The following is an 18,409-nucleotide window of genomic DNA, read 5'->3' as shown; positions in this document are numbered from 1 at the left end:
TATCATGCACCTGTATTCAATTTTGATAGAAATTTTGACCTAAGAATCTATACAAAAAAATCTCTATAAACTAGATAACAAATCTGTCAAGGAAACCAAAGGTTCTGTTACATAGATTTGGAAGAGTAGAGATCTATTTGGCCATAACTTTTAACCTTTTAGTCCAGTAGCAGCCTTGAGCTATTACAGAAGGGATGTAGCAAATAGAGATTACACCACCTATGTGAGATACAACTCTTCTAGCTCCAAATTTCTTCATAATGATAATAGATGTTTCTGATAAATTATATGTTACTGTGCATATAATCAATTTTTCTTTGTGCACATCTTCATTTTGGAGAATAACTATGAGTATACTAAATAACTTTATAGAAATAACTTTCTATAGAACCTAAGAGTTTCTACCTAGCAGATGAAGGTTTTGCACATTATGACAACATAATTAACAATCCTTTACTCTTGAATGGATTGGTCTGGTATGTAGCAGAAGTGAGCTTTTATTGTGTAGGCAGATGATAGATCCAACGGTAAGCATTAAAAGATGGAAACACAGACACAATGTAAAAGTTAAATGATCATTCACATACAATGGCATATTTTTCCAATCAGAAAACAGCATACAAAGTTTAGAACATAGAATTGTGAGGATTTTAGGTGCATTGTTAGGAAAATGATAAGGAAAATTGTGAATAGTAAAACAGTTTGTGTATATTATGGATGTAGTCTAACAGTGGTCTCGTACAGAGACAAAAAAGCTTGAATGGACAAGTATCTTTCATTTGCAGTTTTCTTTGGTGTTGAACACAAACTTGCCTTCAGCAATACATCACTTCTTTGTTTTGACTGACACTCTTCAGCTACCCATGTGTAGTAGCAGTTATGCTTGTGGAATAGAAAGACAAGGTATCATTCATAAACTTAAAAACTATTACCATGGAATCAGTGACTGTAAATTTTGCATATCTAAAATTATTTTACATAAATCAGGATTCTTCATTTTGGGAACCAATTAAATTCTAGTTTCTCATGGGCTTTCTAGCAGCTATCCATATTAATCACACATTACATACATGTGTGCATGTATGCTAGTCTGGGCCAAGAGGTGAACAAAACAGACTAATTCTACGAACATACTTCAATACAGCAGGATTGTGTTTCACAATGTAAGCTGGCTTAACTATTTCAGCTCACAGAACCAGCACCATAAGGGATACAGACAGTTCCTCCTGAGGCACCAGTATTAGGGCTATCATAGTTTATGCTGTCTTTTGGAGTTTTACTATTTACAGCTGTATTGTTAAAGGTTTTTTTTTTCATTTTTCTCCTTTATAAGTTAAGAAAAACTGATTTACTATTTTCACATTAGCTTTTGATATTGGCTTTTCTCCATATTTGTTTTTGAAGTCATCAATATCATTGTAGTCATGGGACAAGAAGACTAATCAGTAAATACCTGGTAGCACTTCAAAAAGTTGCATTGTAAATAGAAACTCAGAATTTACAAAAAAGACTGGTTGCCCTTGGCAACTGGATGAGAAGGTGTTGGGTTTTCTTTCCTTCTGTGTTAATCTTCCAAATCAGAGTAAGTCTACTTCTACTTAGGAGTTGGCTAACACAGCCCAAATGTACTTTTTCCATTTTTGTTATCCTTTGAGGATGAAGGACATATATTCCAGGGTTTGTACTGCACTGCCAGCTGGCTTTTAGTTCAACTCACTGGCAAGAATGAACACTGTGAAACATAAGCCTGGAAGCAAACTTTGAAGTAGGTCTCCTTGCTCTGGAGGGCAAATATCAAAGCTGATTTAGTTGGCAAACCAAAGGTAGAAAATTTCACAAAGGTTCCCACATATGGATGAGTTCTAGTTTGTATGATGTCGCTTTGCTCCTTTGGCCTGAAAGAAAAGTACAGAGATTAGTGACAAATATCATCAGTATAAATCTATGTTAATATTTATTAAAAGCTGATGTTAAAAGAATCTCTCCCATACCCTCTCTTTAAGTATCCAGGCATTTCAAGTTTTGATACAAGAAATTTTCTCCTGAAGTTATGCCATGTTAGAAGATTTCTGTAATGGGTAAACCAGTTTTACATCACTATTATGGATATAGGAAATACTAAAACATAGTCAATGTATTTTCCTCTCTGATAAGGAGATGTGTCAGACATGAATACTAGAAATGAGATTTGAAATTGAAAAGATCAGCAAATTCTAAGTTTTCTTTAAATTAGTTTCTGATTTTTCCTTTTATGTTGTTTTTATCTAATTTCCTAAGTAGCAAGCCATTTTATTTTTATTAATCATTTATTATATTTATTAATCATTTATGTGAATTGTGACATGATTACCTAAAAGAGGCAAAATAATAAAACTAATCATGAACCCACCTCCAGTTGCTCTATACAGAGCCTTCTGAGGTCTGGGGAACTGCGTTGGATGGGGGGACCCCATCCCAGTAAACCAGCCAATCCAGAGTCTGCCAGCTTCCCAGTGCTACTCCCACCTCCACACATGGAAGAGGAGGAGGAGAGACATCAGAGTATTGTACCTACTTGCACCCATCAGAAGAGAACCTTGGACCTTGGACCCCTACCCACCAGGAGGGGGAGAGACCCCACCAGTACCCACTGGAAGGAGGGATGGGAAGATGACAGAATAAGAACATATTCAACAACAGAAAGATCAATATGATACCAGCAGAATCTAGTGACACCACACAACCAAGAACTGAACATCCCAACACAGATGACACAGAAGAGAACTTTAAAAACACTAAAAACATGTTTATGAAGATGATAGAGACATTCAAGAGGAAATGGGAAAAGAAATGGGAGACATAACAAAAAATTAAAGAGATGGAGGAAAAGGCATACCAAAAATTGCAAGAAATAAACAAATCACTAAAAGAAAACAAGGAAAGCCAAGAAAAAAAACAGGCAATGGAAGGAAACAATTGAAACAATGCAAGGCTTGAAAGCTGAAATAGAAACAATAAAATAAACACATCATGGGGAATGCTGGTAATAGAAAAGCTGGGCAAACGATCAGGAACTACAGATGCAATCATAACCAACAGAATACAAGAGATGGAAGAGAGAATTTCAGGCATTGAAGATACATTAGAAGAAATAGTTTCACAGACCAAAGAAAATCTTAAGGACAACAAATCCCTAACACAAAATATCCAGGAAATATGAGAATCCATGAAAAGGTAAACCTAAGAATGATAGGTATAGAAGAAGGCAAAGAAGCCCACCTCAAAGGAACAGAACACATATTCAACAAAATCATAGGAGAAAACTTTTCCATCATAAACAAAGACATGCGAATGAAAGTACAAAAACATACTGAACAACAAATAGAGTGGACCACAAACAATTCCCCTCACAACATAATAATTAAAACACCAACCATACAAAATAAAGAAAGAATATTAAGAGCAGCAAAGGAAAAAGGACAAGTAACATATAAAGACAAACATATAGGAATTGTACCTGAATTCTCCCTGAAAACTCTGAAAGCCACAAGGTACTAGACAGATATTCTTCCAACATTAAGAGACCATGGATGCCAACCTAGACTATTATACCCTGCAAAACTTTCAATCACTATAGATGGAGAAAACAAGATATCCCCTGACGAATCCAGATTTAAACAATACATATCCACTAATAGAGATTTACAGAAAGTACTGGAAGGAAGACTACAAACCAATGAAGTTAACTACACCCACAAATAACTAGGCAATAGATAATTCCACTTTACCAACAGCAAAAAGAAAAAGTGGTGGGGGAAAATATACACATAATAGCAGCACTACCACCAAATCCAAAACAAACAAGAATTAAGAATCAGTGGTTATTAATATCCCTCAACATTAATGGTCTTAACTAGGCTATAAAAAGAGAGGCTAACAGAATGGGTAAGAATCCATGCTTCTGCTGTATACAAGAAGCATGCCTCAATTTCAAAGACAGAAGGTACCTCAGAGTTAAGGCTTGAGAAAATATTTTCCAATAAAGTGAATTGAAAAAACAAGCTAGTGTAGCAATATCTAACAAACTAGACTTTAAACTAAAATCAATCAAAAGAGATGGAGAAGGTCATTTCATATTTGCCACAAATCAAGGTGAAGTCTCAATTCTGAACATCTATTCCCCAAATAAAAAGACATACACATTTGTAAAAGAAACATTACTAAAACTCAAATCACGCATAAGACCTCACATACTTATAGTGGGAGACTTCAACACCCAACTCTCACCACTAGACAGAACCAACAGACAGAAACTTAACAAAAAAAAAAGGAAATAACATAAGCTATGAGCCAATTAGGTTTAAGAGACATCTATAGAACATTGCATCAAAACAAAAAAGATTATACATTCTCAGCACCACATGGAACCTTCTCTAAAATCAAACATATACAGTGCAAAATAGCAAACCTCAACAGATAACAAAAAATAGAAATAACCCCTGTATCTTATGGGACCACCATGATTTAAAGTTAGAATTCAACAACCACACAAATTGTAGAAACACTAAAACTCATGGCAATTGAAGAGTGCACAATTGCCCCATTCTTAGGTCAAGGGAGAAATAAAAAAAAAAATTAAAACTTCCTAGAATTAAATGAGAATGAAGACACAACATACCCAAACTTATGGGACACTTTGAAAGCAATGCTAAGATGAAAGTTCATAACACTAAGTGCACACATGAAGAAACTGGAGAATTGTTACACTAGAGAATTAACAGCACAACTGAAAGCTCTACAACAAAGGAAGCAAACTCACAAAGGAGGAGTAGATGCCAGGAAAAAATCAAATAGAGGGCTGAAATCAATAAAGTAGATACAAAGAAAACAACACAAAGAATCAAAGAACTCAACATAAATCCAGCCACACTGAACCTCTGAGAAGTGTGGGGGGTACCCTTGAATAAATTGGTACAGGAGGCTACTTCATGAACACAACATCAGTAGCATAGACACTGAGATCAGCAATTAATTAATGGGAACTCATGAAACTGAGAAGCATCTGTAATGCAAGGGAGACAGTCAACAAGACAAAACAGCAGCCCACAGAGTGGGAGATGATCTTCACCAACCCCAAAACTGACAGAGGGATGATTTCCCAAATATACAAAAAACTCATGAAGCTAGTCACCAAAACATCAAATAATCCAATTAAAAATTTAGGTACAGAACTAAATAGACAAATCACAATAGAGGAATCTAAAATGGCTGAAAGACACTTAAGAAAGGGCTCAACATCCTTAGCCATCAGGGAAATGCAAATAAAAACAACTCTGAGATACCATCTTTCTCTTGTCAGAATGGCTAAAATAAAAAAACACAGTTTATGATGGAGAGGATGTGGAGAAAGGGGAACACTCCTCTACTGATAATGGGAGTGCAAACTCATATAGCCACTTTGGAAATCAGTTTGGCAACTCCTCAGGAAAATGGAAATCAGTCTACCACAAGATCCAGCAAGATTCCACTCTTAGGCATATACCCAAAAGATGCACATTCATATAACAAGGACATCTGTTCAACTATGTTCATAGCAGCAATATTTGTAATAGCCAGAACCTGGAAGCAACCTAGATGCCCTTCAACTGAAGAATGGATAAAGAAAATGTGATACACTTACACAATGGAGTACTACTCAGGGGAAAAGCACAATGGAAACTTAAAATTCCAAGGAAAATGGATTGAACTAGAAGAAATCATCCTGACTGAAGTAACCCAATCAGAACAAGACAAAAATGGTATGTCCTAACTCATATACGGATTTTAGACATAGAGCAAAGGATTACCAGCCCATAATCTACACTGCCAGAGAAGCTAGGAAACATGGAGGACCCTAAGAGAGACATATGTGGTCCCCTGGAAAAGTTGAAAGGGTTGGGGAGGGGAGAGGGAGTTAGTAGAAAGAGAAGGGGAGAAGAGTAGGTGTGAGGAGGACATAAGGGAGAAGGAAGATTGAGTCTGGGAAGAGTAGAGGAGAACAAGAAAAGAGATACCATTATAGAAGGAGGCGTGAACAAATGTCTGTTTACCCCAGAAAGAGCACACATGACAGACAAAAAGCAAGAGTTCTACTACAGTCCAAATTGAAGAATCAATGATTCATTGAATGAACTTACTGAATATAGGTGAAGGGTTATTTAAAACAAGAGTGATCCCAAAACAGCCACACCTCTGGAACATGCCACCCCATCATGGATGATGACCTCATAGAAGGTGCCTCACAGAGTCTCACTCCCAGTGAATCTTCTACTACTAATATAGTCTAGAATCTCCCAAGAGTATTTGGAACTCGGGGAGTGTAGAAGGTAATAATGGTTGGAAAACCAGGAAAGAGCTTTTGGAGACATGTCTCTTTCCTTCTCCTAGGAAGAGACAATAGCTTTATCACTAATCCCATTGATCTAGTCACCTATCTCTATACTCTTTTTTATTTAGTTGCCATAGATGCTGTAATTACTAAAATAAAAGAGCAATGAATGTTTTTTTTTATTCCCCAGGAAATCAGCTATATTACAGTATGTGTCTCTTTTCAACTTCAGACTATCCCATCCATCAGACAGATTTTTCAACAAATGTTTAATGGATGTTTCCCAACCATGAATCATATATTGTATTTTATATTTATTAAACATTATTATACAAAAACACTGGCAGTAAATAAAATAGACCCATGTCTTTGCACTGAACAAACAATCAGCATGTTATTGCTTGTTTTCACTGTTGTTATAATAAAATTTTCTGACAAAGTGCAACTTGGGAAGTAAATGATTTATTTCAGCTTATGGTCAATGATTTAGGGAATATAATACAGTCTACTCTTGAGAGAAGCCAAGGCAGGAGTTCAAGCAGAAACACGGAGGAACACTGCTTTCACCAGCTTGTTTCTGTCTTGCTCAGTTATATTTCTTACACATCCTTTCAGTACCCACCTAGAGTTGTCACTGTCCACAGTGAACTCCACCCTCTACACCAACAAGTAATGATGAAAATGTCTGCATAGACATGCCCACATGTCAATATGATGGGAGGCAATTCCTCAGCTGAGGTTCCTTTTTCCCAGGTGTGTCAAGTTGAGAACCAAAATTAGGGACATCAAAGTGATGTAGTCATGGTATGGAAACTTTTCAGGCAGTCTTAAGCAGAAATATCTAAATCCTTATCCTTTGCCAGCATCCAGAAATGTCTTTTGTATTGTTCTGTCCATAGGACAGAAATACCAAATGTGTTTAGGGTTCTAGTTTCTGGATTTGGTGTATGTGTGTGTGTGTGTGTGTGTGTGTGTGTGTGTGTGTAATTTATTCTTCAGTGTCCTGCTGACATAGGCACTGTATGGGTCAACCAACTGAAGAGACTCTGGCCAACTTAGCTCCCATGTCTCAGGCCAGATTATTTCCTAGGTCCTATAAAAATCAAAAGTAAAACCTGAACTGACTTCCTGATGGAACCCATTTCTGTGGAATGACTCTTACTGTATAGAACCTCTGCTTGCTTCTCGTTTCACAAGCTCTCACTAAGAATCTAAAATGAACTCCATTCCAAAAGTCACTGCTAACGTTGTCTGGCTAAGTCCTTTTTTGAATCTATGAGACAAAATACACAAAAGCCCCAGGACTTCGAAAGTCACTGATTTGTCTAGAACACAAACCCCTTGAGCGCCTTCCCCCTTGAGGTAAGCAAGGCTCCATGTTCTCCCAAGGGCTCTGCTTCCAACCCTATACTGAAAGGACAAACTATAACCATAATATATGCTTTATTGGATTATTGTAATTGTCCAATGAAGCACAGGTGAATTAAAGAGTTACCATGTAACAACGAAAATAACTTTAAAATTTGAAAATAGCATGCCTGTTTTCTTCTTCCAATCTTTTCATTTTATTACTATTTCTAGTTAAACACTATCTATTTTCTTTTACGTTAAATACTTACTATTTCTTCCATCTATTTAGAAAACATTACTTTTTGGAAAAAATAAGAGATTTTTCCTTGTTCTACAGCATTGATATATGATGAAAATCCCAGAGAAAATGGCGTATAACTTCGCAAATGGGTCTGCAATCTCTATGTGATAATTTTATGTTGTTTTATTGTCATTGATGTACTGATTGTTTGTATTGCTGTGTTCTCCTCCTCTGCCAATTAGAAAAGAAATATTGGATTCATAATGATTCTAATCTTCCTAGCCTGGGGATGTTTTAATCTTTATTTGTTTTCTTTTTCTCCAGTGTGACATTTCCCCCACAGGTTTAGTTATCATTTTTAAAGTGCAATAAAATTGTAAATAGAAAATTTTAAGCCTCTATTTTTTCAAAGAAATAAACTAAATTTCTCTAAACCCTGATAGACAAATCTTTACACTGCACTGAGTTCTATCTAAAGGGAATGAACTCTATACAGAGATTGAAAGTTTTAGTACCTTCTGATAGGGCTCAGAACATTAAGATTGCAGCTTATTATAAATTTCACATAACATGGTAAGTGATCATACTGATTTTATGTGAAACAAATGTAACATTAGTTTTATCATTCAAAGGTGAGCCCAAGGAGTGATAAAAATGCTACTCTGCAGAGACAGGCAAAGAAAGCACTGGGGATTTGAAGGTTTGTTTTCATTTTAGGATAAATTTCTATTGCTGGTATAGCCAGATATTAAATCAACAATGAAATGCACAAAAGCTACAAATATTTTGGTTGTATTGAAATTTTTCTTATGTATTTTGCATCACAAGTTGTGAAAAACACCAGAATTAATGCATATGTATACCATCCTTCCATGAGGTAACAGTGAGTGTTGCTATTGTTAAGGGGGAAAAGCTTTCCATGCTCTCCAGTTATTTTCAGAGATTCTTAGGACTAAAACTTATAGAAGACAGAATTCCCTGTTGGCATACAGCACTCTGCTTTCTATTCCATATTTCTTCACACCAAGATTGGGAAGCCTAAGAACAAATTCTATTGCTGTGACTTTGGCTAAATAAAAATAAGAAAGCCTTTAAGAAGTCAGTAATAGGAAGGGGGCAGCTTAGTTACCATTCTGCTGCTGGCACAAAAAAACAAGGCAACAACAAAAGCACATGACCAAGGAAACTTATAAAAGAAAACATTTATCAGAGGCTTGTTTACAGTTTCATAGAATGAATCCTTGACTGTCATGGGAGGGGGCATGGCAGTAGGCAAGCAGACATAGTGATAGAGCAGTATGTAAATGCTCACATTTTCTCTACAATCATAAGGCTCAAAGAGAGAGCTAAGTGGGAATGGAATGGGCCTTTAAAAACTAAAATCCAATTCCCAGTGACACACCTCCTCCCAAAACCAAAGTGCTTAATCCTTCCCAAACAGTTCCAGGAAGTATTCAAATATATAACCTCATGAGGGCTATTCTCATTCGAAGCAACACACACACACACACACACACACACACACACACACACACACACACACACACCAAAAAACAAACAAATATAAGCATACAAATACTTTAAAACAAATATAAGCATACAAATACTTTTATATTAAAAGAAGGATTTCATTTTTTAGTTTTTTATTTTTTATATGTTTGAATTACAAACAGTATTGAATTACATGATGATCCCAGTTCCCTTCTCCTTCCCTTCCTCCTCTACCACACCTCCCAACTAAAATCCTACCTATCATATGTCCTTTCTTCTAATCTACACCTGACTCAAAATTTCTGCTTCCTCATGACTTCTGCATCCTTCCTTTTCTTCCTTCTCACTCTTGGAGTTTCCTCCCCCCTATTCCCATGTTCTCAATTTTATCAGGGGATGGTGACCCTTTCCCCTTCTCCGGGGGACAAAGTTTGCTTCTTTTAGGGTCTTCCTTGTTTACTATTTTCTCTGGCAGTGTAGATTGCAGGATGGTAATCCCTTAATCTATGTCTAAAATCCACATATGATCAAGTACATATCATGTTTGTCTTTTTGTGATTGGGTTACCTCACTCAGAATGGTTTCTTCGAGTTCCATCCATTTTCCTGCAAATTTCAAGATTCCATTGTTTTTTTTTTCTGCTTAGTAGTACTCCATTGTGTAAATGTACCACATTTTCTCCAGAAAGATTTCATTTTTAACTAAAATGGCTAAATGATATCTCAAGACCTCTCTAGTAGCAAAGGAAAGATGTCCTGAACTTAACACCTTCATTTGTTGTGCCATCATGTAAGAGAAATGACCTCTCCAGAAAGTGAATATGAATAAGTAAGGGTCTCCCTTCAATATTCCAAACAACTTACAAAGCTCAGCAGGAACTTTATGTTGTATTTGGAGGAGGGAAAAGGTTAGTATACTAACCTCTAATACTTTATCCTTAACTTTTCCAATAAAAAAATCATTTTTTCTCTTCTTACAAATATTAGACAATACAGATATGTAACTTAAAACACTAAGAATGTTCAGCTTTCATTACCTAAGATTATGACATTTACTCAAAATATGTGCTTGCTTTCTCCCTTATAAATAGAAAGTAAACCCTAAAGAAAAGTTTGTAGGGAGACATTGTAGCCCCACCTCCTAGTAGCCCCAACCGGTGTTCCTGGCCACGTCCGTGAGGGCATGGTCAGGGGACGTCAAAGATGACGTGGGGACAATTCTTAAGAGACCTCGAACACTTGGATTCTTTTCTTTTTTTCTTTTATTAGTATGTAACTCTGTAGCCTGGTAGGGAATAAGTTTGCTGCATACCTGAGCCTCATTATATGACCACCCACCTTAAACTGTAGTAACTATAGATTTGTCAGAAAACATGGTTTGGGAAATCCTTTATTGTATACCAGGTTTAACAAAATGACAAAAGAAGGATAAGTGCATATCTTATCCTTAAATATTTACTTCTCAGAAATCGGCATGTCACTCCTTCATAGACACAAATACAAAACAAAAGTCTAGAATTTTGCTACAGCATGGATACTGAGTGTTAACAAAGACCCACAAGAAAGTTGTGCCGTGGACCTAGGCAGGGTTAGAAATAATAAAAGACTTCATGTCATTGCAGAATTGCTATGGAGTAGGTTTTGGAACCTTTGTTCTATCCTGCCTCATGCTTCACTTCCTGATTTATGAGGTGAGTAGCACGCTCTTATAAATGCTTCTGCAGTATTATGATGCCTTTGCAAATGGCCAAAGCAAATGTGACAATTTGTCCTGGGATTCCAAGACCCAGAACCAGAAACCAGAACAACCCATTTATCCTTATAAATAATTGTGTCAGACATTTCATTATGGCAATGGGAAAGTGGTTAGCAAATGATCTCTTAAATATTAAAACATAATTAGAACATGCTATCACCCAGAGGCCCCTTCTGCAGGACATTCAACCTTTCTATTCAGCCAGTCCTTCCACATCCTTCTTCAAAGTCTAGCCTGGTAAGGTTTCCTGAACCTTGCCATCCACACATCCATTACAGTTAAGCAGGTGTGACCAGATTTAGGTCATGCCACTGGATATGGGACCCAGGCTAGATCCAGCATATTGGAAAGGGTTCTTCCAGAAGGAGGGCCACCAGGATGGACTGAAGATGTATGTGGGACTTTGGTCAAGTGGAGATGTTTTATTTGGTATGGAAAGGATCTTTGCTTTGTGGCATTTAGGCTAGACCCTGGACAAAGATATTGGAAATCTGGCATTTGGAGAGGGTATGTGTGACACAGAGGGATCTGTGGTTAATGGTAAGTAAGGGAGGGTCCTGGAATAATATTTCAGCTAAGTTTTGGCATAAGCATAACTGGCCATACTAGGTTGGACAGTGAAATCTGTATGTTGTACCTGGGCTAGATCTGGATGTTGGGAAAAAGACAAGGGTGGAGATAGTCAGGGAAACACACTGAGCAAGACTCGGCAGAAAGATGTGGTGGGATATGTTTTCATTATCTTAATAGTTCCAATACTATTCAAAAGCCCAAAGTCTTTTCTGAGACACAGCAAAAACTCTTAGCTGTGAGTACTGATAAAATAAATCCATAATAGCATGCTTATACTATGCAATGGCATTCATATTCCAAAAAGGATGATCAAGAGGCTAGCAAGAAAAGATTCATAGAAATTTCTAACTTTCACAGTTGGTAATTCTGAATACCCTTCTATGTTCACTGTGCTCTGCTGGCTTTTAGAAATATTCTTATGAGTCTATCACAGAAATATGCTTTTTGACTGAATCCTGCTTCTTTACTTTTTGCTCAATTAGAGACTTTGACATAAATCTCTGATATATTTTCTAAATTCTAATTTCCATCAAAATACTGCATAAGAACAGCTGAGACATTCAGGTACTCACCCAAAAGGAAGGTGTTGAATCACTATATATTCATTCATTTCTTTTGTCTAAAGCTTTACAATTTATAATAGACATGTATTATCTCATAAAGTTTTTAAACATCAGAAATACAGACACAGACAGACCCCTATATGGCTTTGCTTAGGGTCTCTCATCACATTGCAGTCAAACTGTCAGACTAAAGACAAAAGCTCCATTTCAAAAGTTTACCTATAGGGTTGTTAGGTGATCTCAAGGTCTCATTGACTGGCTAGAGAACTTGGTTTCTTATCACACATTTCTTCCACAGAACTTGATCATGAAACCATGACAATTACCATGAAGCAAATACCCAAAGAAAATAGAGATAGCAATTGTTTGAGGAATGAAAATGAGAGGTCGAGGGTGAAGCAACACAGTTTCATAATCCAGTGTAAGCAGTGACACCTTCATTTCTGCTAGATATTGTGAATCTCAGACAATCTCTTGACAATACAGGAACAAATTAGGTAAGGATGTAAATAATAGAAGGCAGAAATGTTGTAGGCCTCCCTGGGGAGCAGAAAAGATATGTGATAGGTAGAATTTTAGTTGGGGGGGTAGGGGAGGAGGGGAGGGAGAAGGAACTGGGATTGACATGTAAAACAAGCTTGTTTCTAATTCAAATAAAAAAAAAGAAATGTTGTAGGGCAATCTTGAAGACATTTTATAATTTCTCAACTCAAATTTGCCATATTAACTAGCCATTGCTGTGTAGCAAATTACTCCAAAGTTTAGTGGCTCCAATTGCAATATTTGTTATTGAACAATGTAAATTTGATCTTTTTGGCCACAATGTATGTGAACCCTCAATCTTGGAGTCACTAAAGAAGTTGATGTTAACTTAAATCCCAAGAGAAAAAGAAATTTACTTTCAAGTTGAAACATATTTTTGTGGACAAGATTTGGTTCCATAGAACTTGGTGAACTAAGATTTTGGCTTCTTACGGGCTGAGAACTAATCATATTCTTTATTTCTTTTCTATACCATGTGGGTTTTGTCTGTGTATGATAACAGAGCACCCAAAGGTAAATGCCAACTAAACTAAACTCCTGATCTTCCATAACTGAATCATTGAAGTGGTACCCACTATTTTATTATAATGATAAAACCAAGTGATAACTTCACTTGACTTTAGATGTAGAGGATTATGCAAATGCATGAATACTTAAGAGATTGGCATTGTGATGAGCCTCATTAGAGCACGATATTTGTACTTGATGCTATAAAGCCTTCTTGGAAAAGGTAGCTGCCAGTACAAGATGACCGTGCCATGGTTGAAGCTTGCTGCTGGTGAACTAGAAAGCACATTTGCAGAAGGAAACATGTCAGTCCTCCAAAGTTCAAGCATTAAATGCTTACTCCTCAATGAAACTGTATTGGAAAGTGGAGTCTAAAAGTGATTAGGTCATGAAGGCTTTAGCTTCTCAAGGGGTGAAGGTAATAACTGGCATGTGTTAGTGATGGAGAAGTAGATGGTAGCCTAAGCAAATTCTGGTCTCATTTCTTTCATTGTCTTGCTATGTGCATTGTGAAGCGATTATACAGAGCTAGGTCCCTCACCCAGTGCTGCTGCCATGCACTTAGACTTCCGAGTCTCTGGACAGTAAGATAAGTACATTTCTGTTCATTATAAATTACTCAGTCTTGGGAAATTCTGTTACAGAGTAGAGTCAGACTATGACATGAGTATCAATCAAACATTTGAAACATATGCAGTATATAGATATGGTAATTATAAAATAACAGAAATAAATGATTGCTACTGCATACAATTGAGTATAATTGATGCTTCAGAGAACTGAAGTATAGGACTAAAAATTATTAACTATCAATTAAGGCTAATTGGGAGGCTAGTATGCCTGCTTGGCAGCATGCAAGTAATATTGTCTGCAGCTAAAGGGCAAAAATCTATATTGCCGCTCAGGCCCATGACATAGTCACAACAGTAACAGCTCCAAAGATGCTCAAGTCTATAACCTAGGCAGGTTTATTAAGTCAAGTTCAGCACCTTGATAGGAAAATTATTGAGCAGTGAAAATACTGCTTGTGTTGAATGGTGTTCAAGGTGAGCTTGTAATTTAATATAGAAAATCTTGAGCAGTGTCTTCTAAGGGGCAACATTTCCATTGAGTGCTACTCCAACAGAGCATTTTTAATTGTCTCAATAGTAAGTTGTCTTTTCCAGTGCATGGTCCTGGCTTGCATATCATCTTCAGTAACTCCTAATCAGCAAGCAGCAGATTTGTTGCTCAGAACTTAGGAGTGTTTGGTGTATCATCAACTGAGAGCAAGACATTTTTCTCAAGAAGGAAAATGGAGCAGAAATTCAAGGAAAAATAAATGGAATTTCATCGAAGGCAAACTGTGTCAACTTTCACCATAATCTTTGCAGCGACTACTAACATGTAAGGACTAATAGGTATCTGATGTCAAGTTCATAAACGTGAACAAATGTTACCCTGAAAAATGGCTATTTTTTGGGTCTCCGTGACCTTGTACTTAACACAGGATAATACAACTTTCATCATAAGCACTGTAGAGAAGACCATAAAAAAGTTCTAGTCTCAGTGTAAGGGTGAGGAAAAATATTGCTCAAATGTTGACTTGCAAAAAAAAAAAATAGGGGCATGTGTCAGAGGAAACTGTCTTTGAGACAAGTTTTGGGAATAGCTAAAATAAAAGTGGGCAAAGGTTACAGAATGTAGAGAAAGGGCAAAACTCTGAAGACTATGGATGTCAACTTTTATTGCCTGCCCACTTGGAAGATTCTTTCACATTGTTGCTACTTGTATGATTTTTTTTTCCTTAATAGAAGAAAAATGTGTGCAGAAATGTAAGCTCCAATAATCAGTTCTTCCCATCTTATAGAAGCAGGCCCTGGAGCAATTCTCCAACTGTATTCTTTGAGTTGGACAATGAGTCCCCTTGACACCCCTCTGTTTACTCCTACAAGGTCAGAAAATCTTAACCTCACAAGAGAGCCTTGCCCTCAGGCCTCTCCTCAGGATTTCTGGCTCAGGAATGCATGCAGTTGCACCTTGGGTCACTCTGCTCTTTCCAGACCCTGTTTCTCATGAATCCTCCAACTCATCTTCCCACTCTCGGCCATGTACAGTTAACTATTTCCTCTGAAATAAATCAACCTGTGACAATTTCCTGCCAAGCTTTCTTGTGTTTGTGGTGGTGGTAAAAATAAAACGCTATGACAATTTCCATAGTACAGCGATTTACATTACCCGAGGTTCTAATAGCTGTTCCGATCACATCCATTCACACTGTTAAATGACTCACAATTCTGTCTATCCTAGATCCTATACAAATCTCATACCATTTTGTAATCATTGATTGGATACATATGCAGATTAATTAATGTACATGGGTTAATTATTGGTACTTAAAGAAACAAATATCTCTTGTGGGTTTTTTGTTTGTTTGTTTGTTTTTGAGACAAATTCTGCAGCTAAGAGGCCTTTGAACTTGCTGTGTGACTGAAGATGACCTTGAATTACTGATCCTCCTGCCTCTACTTCTGAAGGACTACGAATATAGACAAGAGCCACTACACCTTACAAAAAGAAAACTTCTGAAAGGTATCTTATTTCTTAGGTTATCTCCCCATTCTTCCCTCTATGACAGGAGCAGCATGAAAGGTCTTTTTGTCCATCCAATGAATTTCAGCAGTCCTTTGAGTGTAAGAAGGAAACTTTTGGCTAGCTGCTTCCTTGAAGGCATCTCTTCTAGTTATTCTATTACTCTGTTAAGGTTTTCAAGAAAATTAAGTATAGTTAACTAGGGTTCTTTATTAATAGAATCTCATCATCTCAGAGTTCTTGAAAGAAGATACCCCAAAACCAATTAGTGTTATTGTATACTGAGTCTGGAGGGAATGCTTTGTTCTAAGGCTTTCATAAGAGCTGTCATCTTCCTATGTTTCTGTCTTATCTTCCATGTGCATCTGCCTTTGTGTTCACATTTCCTCCTTTTACAAGGACACAGGTCATATTGATAGGAAGCCATCTTACTCTTATATGACCTCATCCAAACTTAATCAGTTGCATTTGTAATGACATTATCTTCCAAATGTCAAGTCTGGAGGCAGTAATGGTTAGAATTTCACAAGAGACACTTTAACCCTTAAAATGATATTAAGATTTTTATGTTACTTTAAAAATTCTCATTGATGAGAATGACAAAGTATAGATTAAAGCATATTGCTAAGTAAATAAATTTCTAACTATTATTTTGAATCTCTACGTTGACAACTTTATAAAACTCATAAAAACAAGTGTTACATAATTCAAATAGCATAAATTTTATGTAACTGCTGTGGTTTGATTTGTGAATGTCTTCAATAGTCTCTTATACTTTAAGATGTTTCCCAGAGCAGGTGGTATTATTTTGGAAGGTTGTGGAATCTTTTATTTATTTATTTATTTATTTATTTATTTATTTATTTATTTATTTATTTGAAATAGAGTTTCTCGGTAGTCCTAGCTATCCTGGAACTCACTCTGTAGACCAGGCTGGATTTGAACCCAGGTATCTGCCTGCCTCTGCCTCCTTACTGTTGGGATTAAGGTGTATGCCATCTCCTCCCAGGTAAGGTTATGGAATCTTTAAGAGCTAAATCTTTACTAAAAAATAGAGTCTCTGGAGGGAGCATAAGGTTTGGTAGCCTAATCCCAGTTTCTGTGCACTACTATAACCAGCTGCTTTGTGATTCTGCCACCACATCTTTCCCACCATGAGGGCTATTCTCTCAAACTGTGCATCAAAGGAAACACATCCTCTCTTAATTGGCTTATTGTCAGATATTTGGTAATTACCATGAGAAAAGTAACTCATCACAATATCTTTCTATGCAGTCTGGGATGTAAAATGTATCAATCATTTAGCAGTTCAAAAAAATGTGAGAGTCACCAAAGTGTTTATGAAATGCTTTGTAATTCTTGTATTTCTTTGGGTTAATTAATTTTCCAGTTTATTTTTATTTTGTACACATAACAATTATCCAGTAATTTATAGGACACGTTGTGATGTTTTGATTCATGTGTATATTAGATATTGATCAAATCAGGGTGATTAGCACATCCATCAGCTGAACTGTTATTATTTATTTATGGTTCATAGTTTCAAAATGCTTTTATTCAGCTCTTTTGAGATGCACAGAGCCCCACTGTGCTGTGGAAAGTTAGCTTTCCATAAAATCAGACAAAAAGTGTCTAGTTACTACATTAAAGCAGATCAATGATGGTGACAGCAAAAAACCATTCAATATTATCAAATGGATCTTCTATCTCTCAATGACAAAATCTAATGACCTCTCATAGATTGTTTCTATGGAACACATGAAGAAGGCTACAATCACATCTTTTATTGCTTACAGGTTTATTTGAACATTTGATGAGGGTTGACATTTTTATCCCTTATGCTCATGTAAACAAAATTTGTAAAGGTAAAGCCACTTAGAAGTGCAATTTGATGATTAAAGAAATGAAGAAAAAAAACCTATCCACTTGCACTTGTATCTATTCCGTGCAAATTGTAGAAAGAAAATCAGGGACAGGCTGACAGACATCTGAGTTGAGTGTTATTAGGTGAAGTGAAGAGTTGTTTTCAATTTAGGTGATATCTTAATGATACTAATCACAGTTTCTTTGGGCTGAAAGTATCTGTAAATTAAATGGCATTATGAGGAGGTCATCTCAGGCTCCCATCACATTACTTGAGAAAGGAACTCTGTTTTCTTTTCCCCTTCTATGTGTTTAAATTCATTCTGATAATAGACATATTATCTATCATAAACCCCCATTTTATTTCCTAACTTCTCTGCTACACAAAATTGATTCTTTTTAAATGCTCCAGTCAACATGTTTTCTAGAATGTAGTTCTTAGCATGATGACAACTGAACCAAATCCAGCTTGTTTCTATGAAGGCTCAAACAAGCATATTAGGTTAAAAATAGTGTGCTTCCCAAACTACATGTCATGAGTAACTAGAATATTATTGAGCTAATATCCTCTATGTTATTTCTTTGTGTGGATACTATAGTTATAGA

General features: G+C 36.4%; 1 long non-coding RNA gene across 1 annotated transcript in view; it reads right to left on the bottom strand.

The window, feature by feature from the left end:
• Nucleotides 1-464: 464 nt before the first annotated feature.
• Nucleotides 465-18,409, bottom strand: part of LOC118238216 — a 55,574-nt gene continuing 37,629 nt past the window's right edge. The window contains exon 3 of the long non-coding RNA XR_004767983.1: nt 465-1,895. This is a non-coding gene — a long non-coding RNA (uncharacterized LOC118238216). The remainder of the gene's footprint in view (nt 1,896-18,409) is intronic.

This window comes from Cricetulus griseus, chromosome 2, assembly GCF_003668045.3.
Source record: "Cricetulus griseus strain 17A/GY chromosome 2, alternate assembly CriGri-PICRH-1.0, whole genome shotgun sequence".
Taxonomy (NCBI): Eukaryota; Metazoa; Chordata; class Mammalia; order Rodentia; family Cricetidae; genus Cricetulus; species Cricetulus griseus.
The sequence above is the reverse complement of the archived record's forward strand: the minus strand, read 5'-3'. Positions and strand labels throughout refer to the sequence as shown.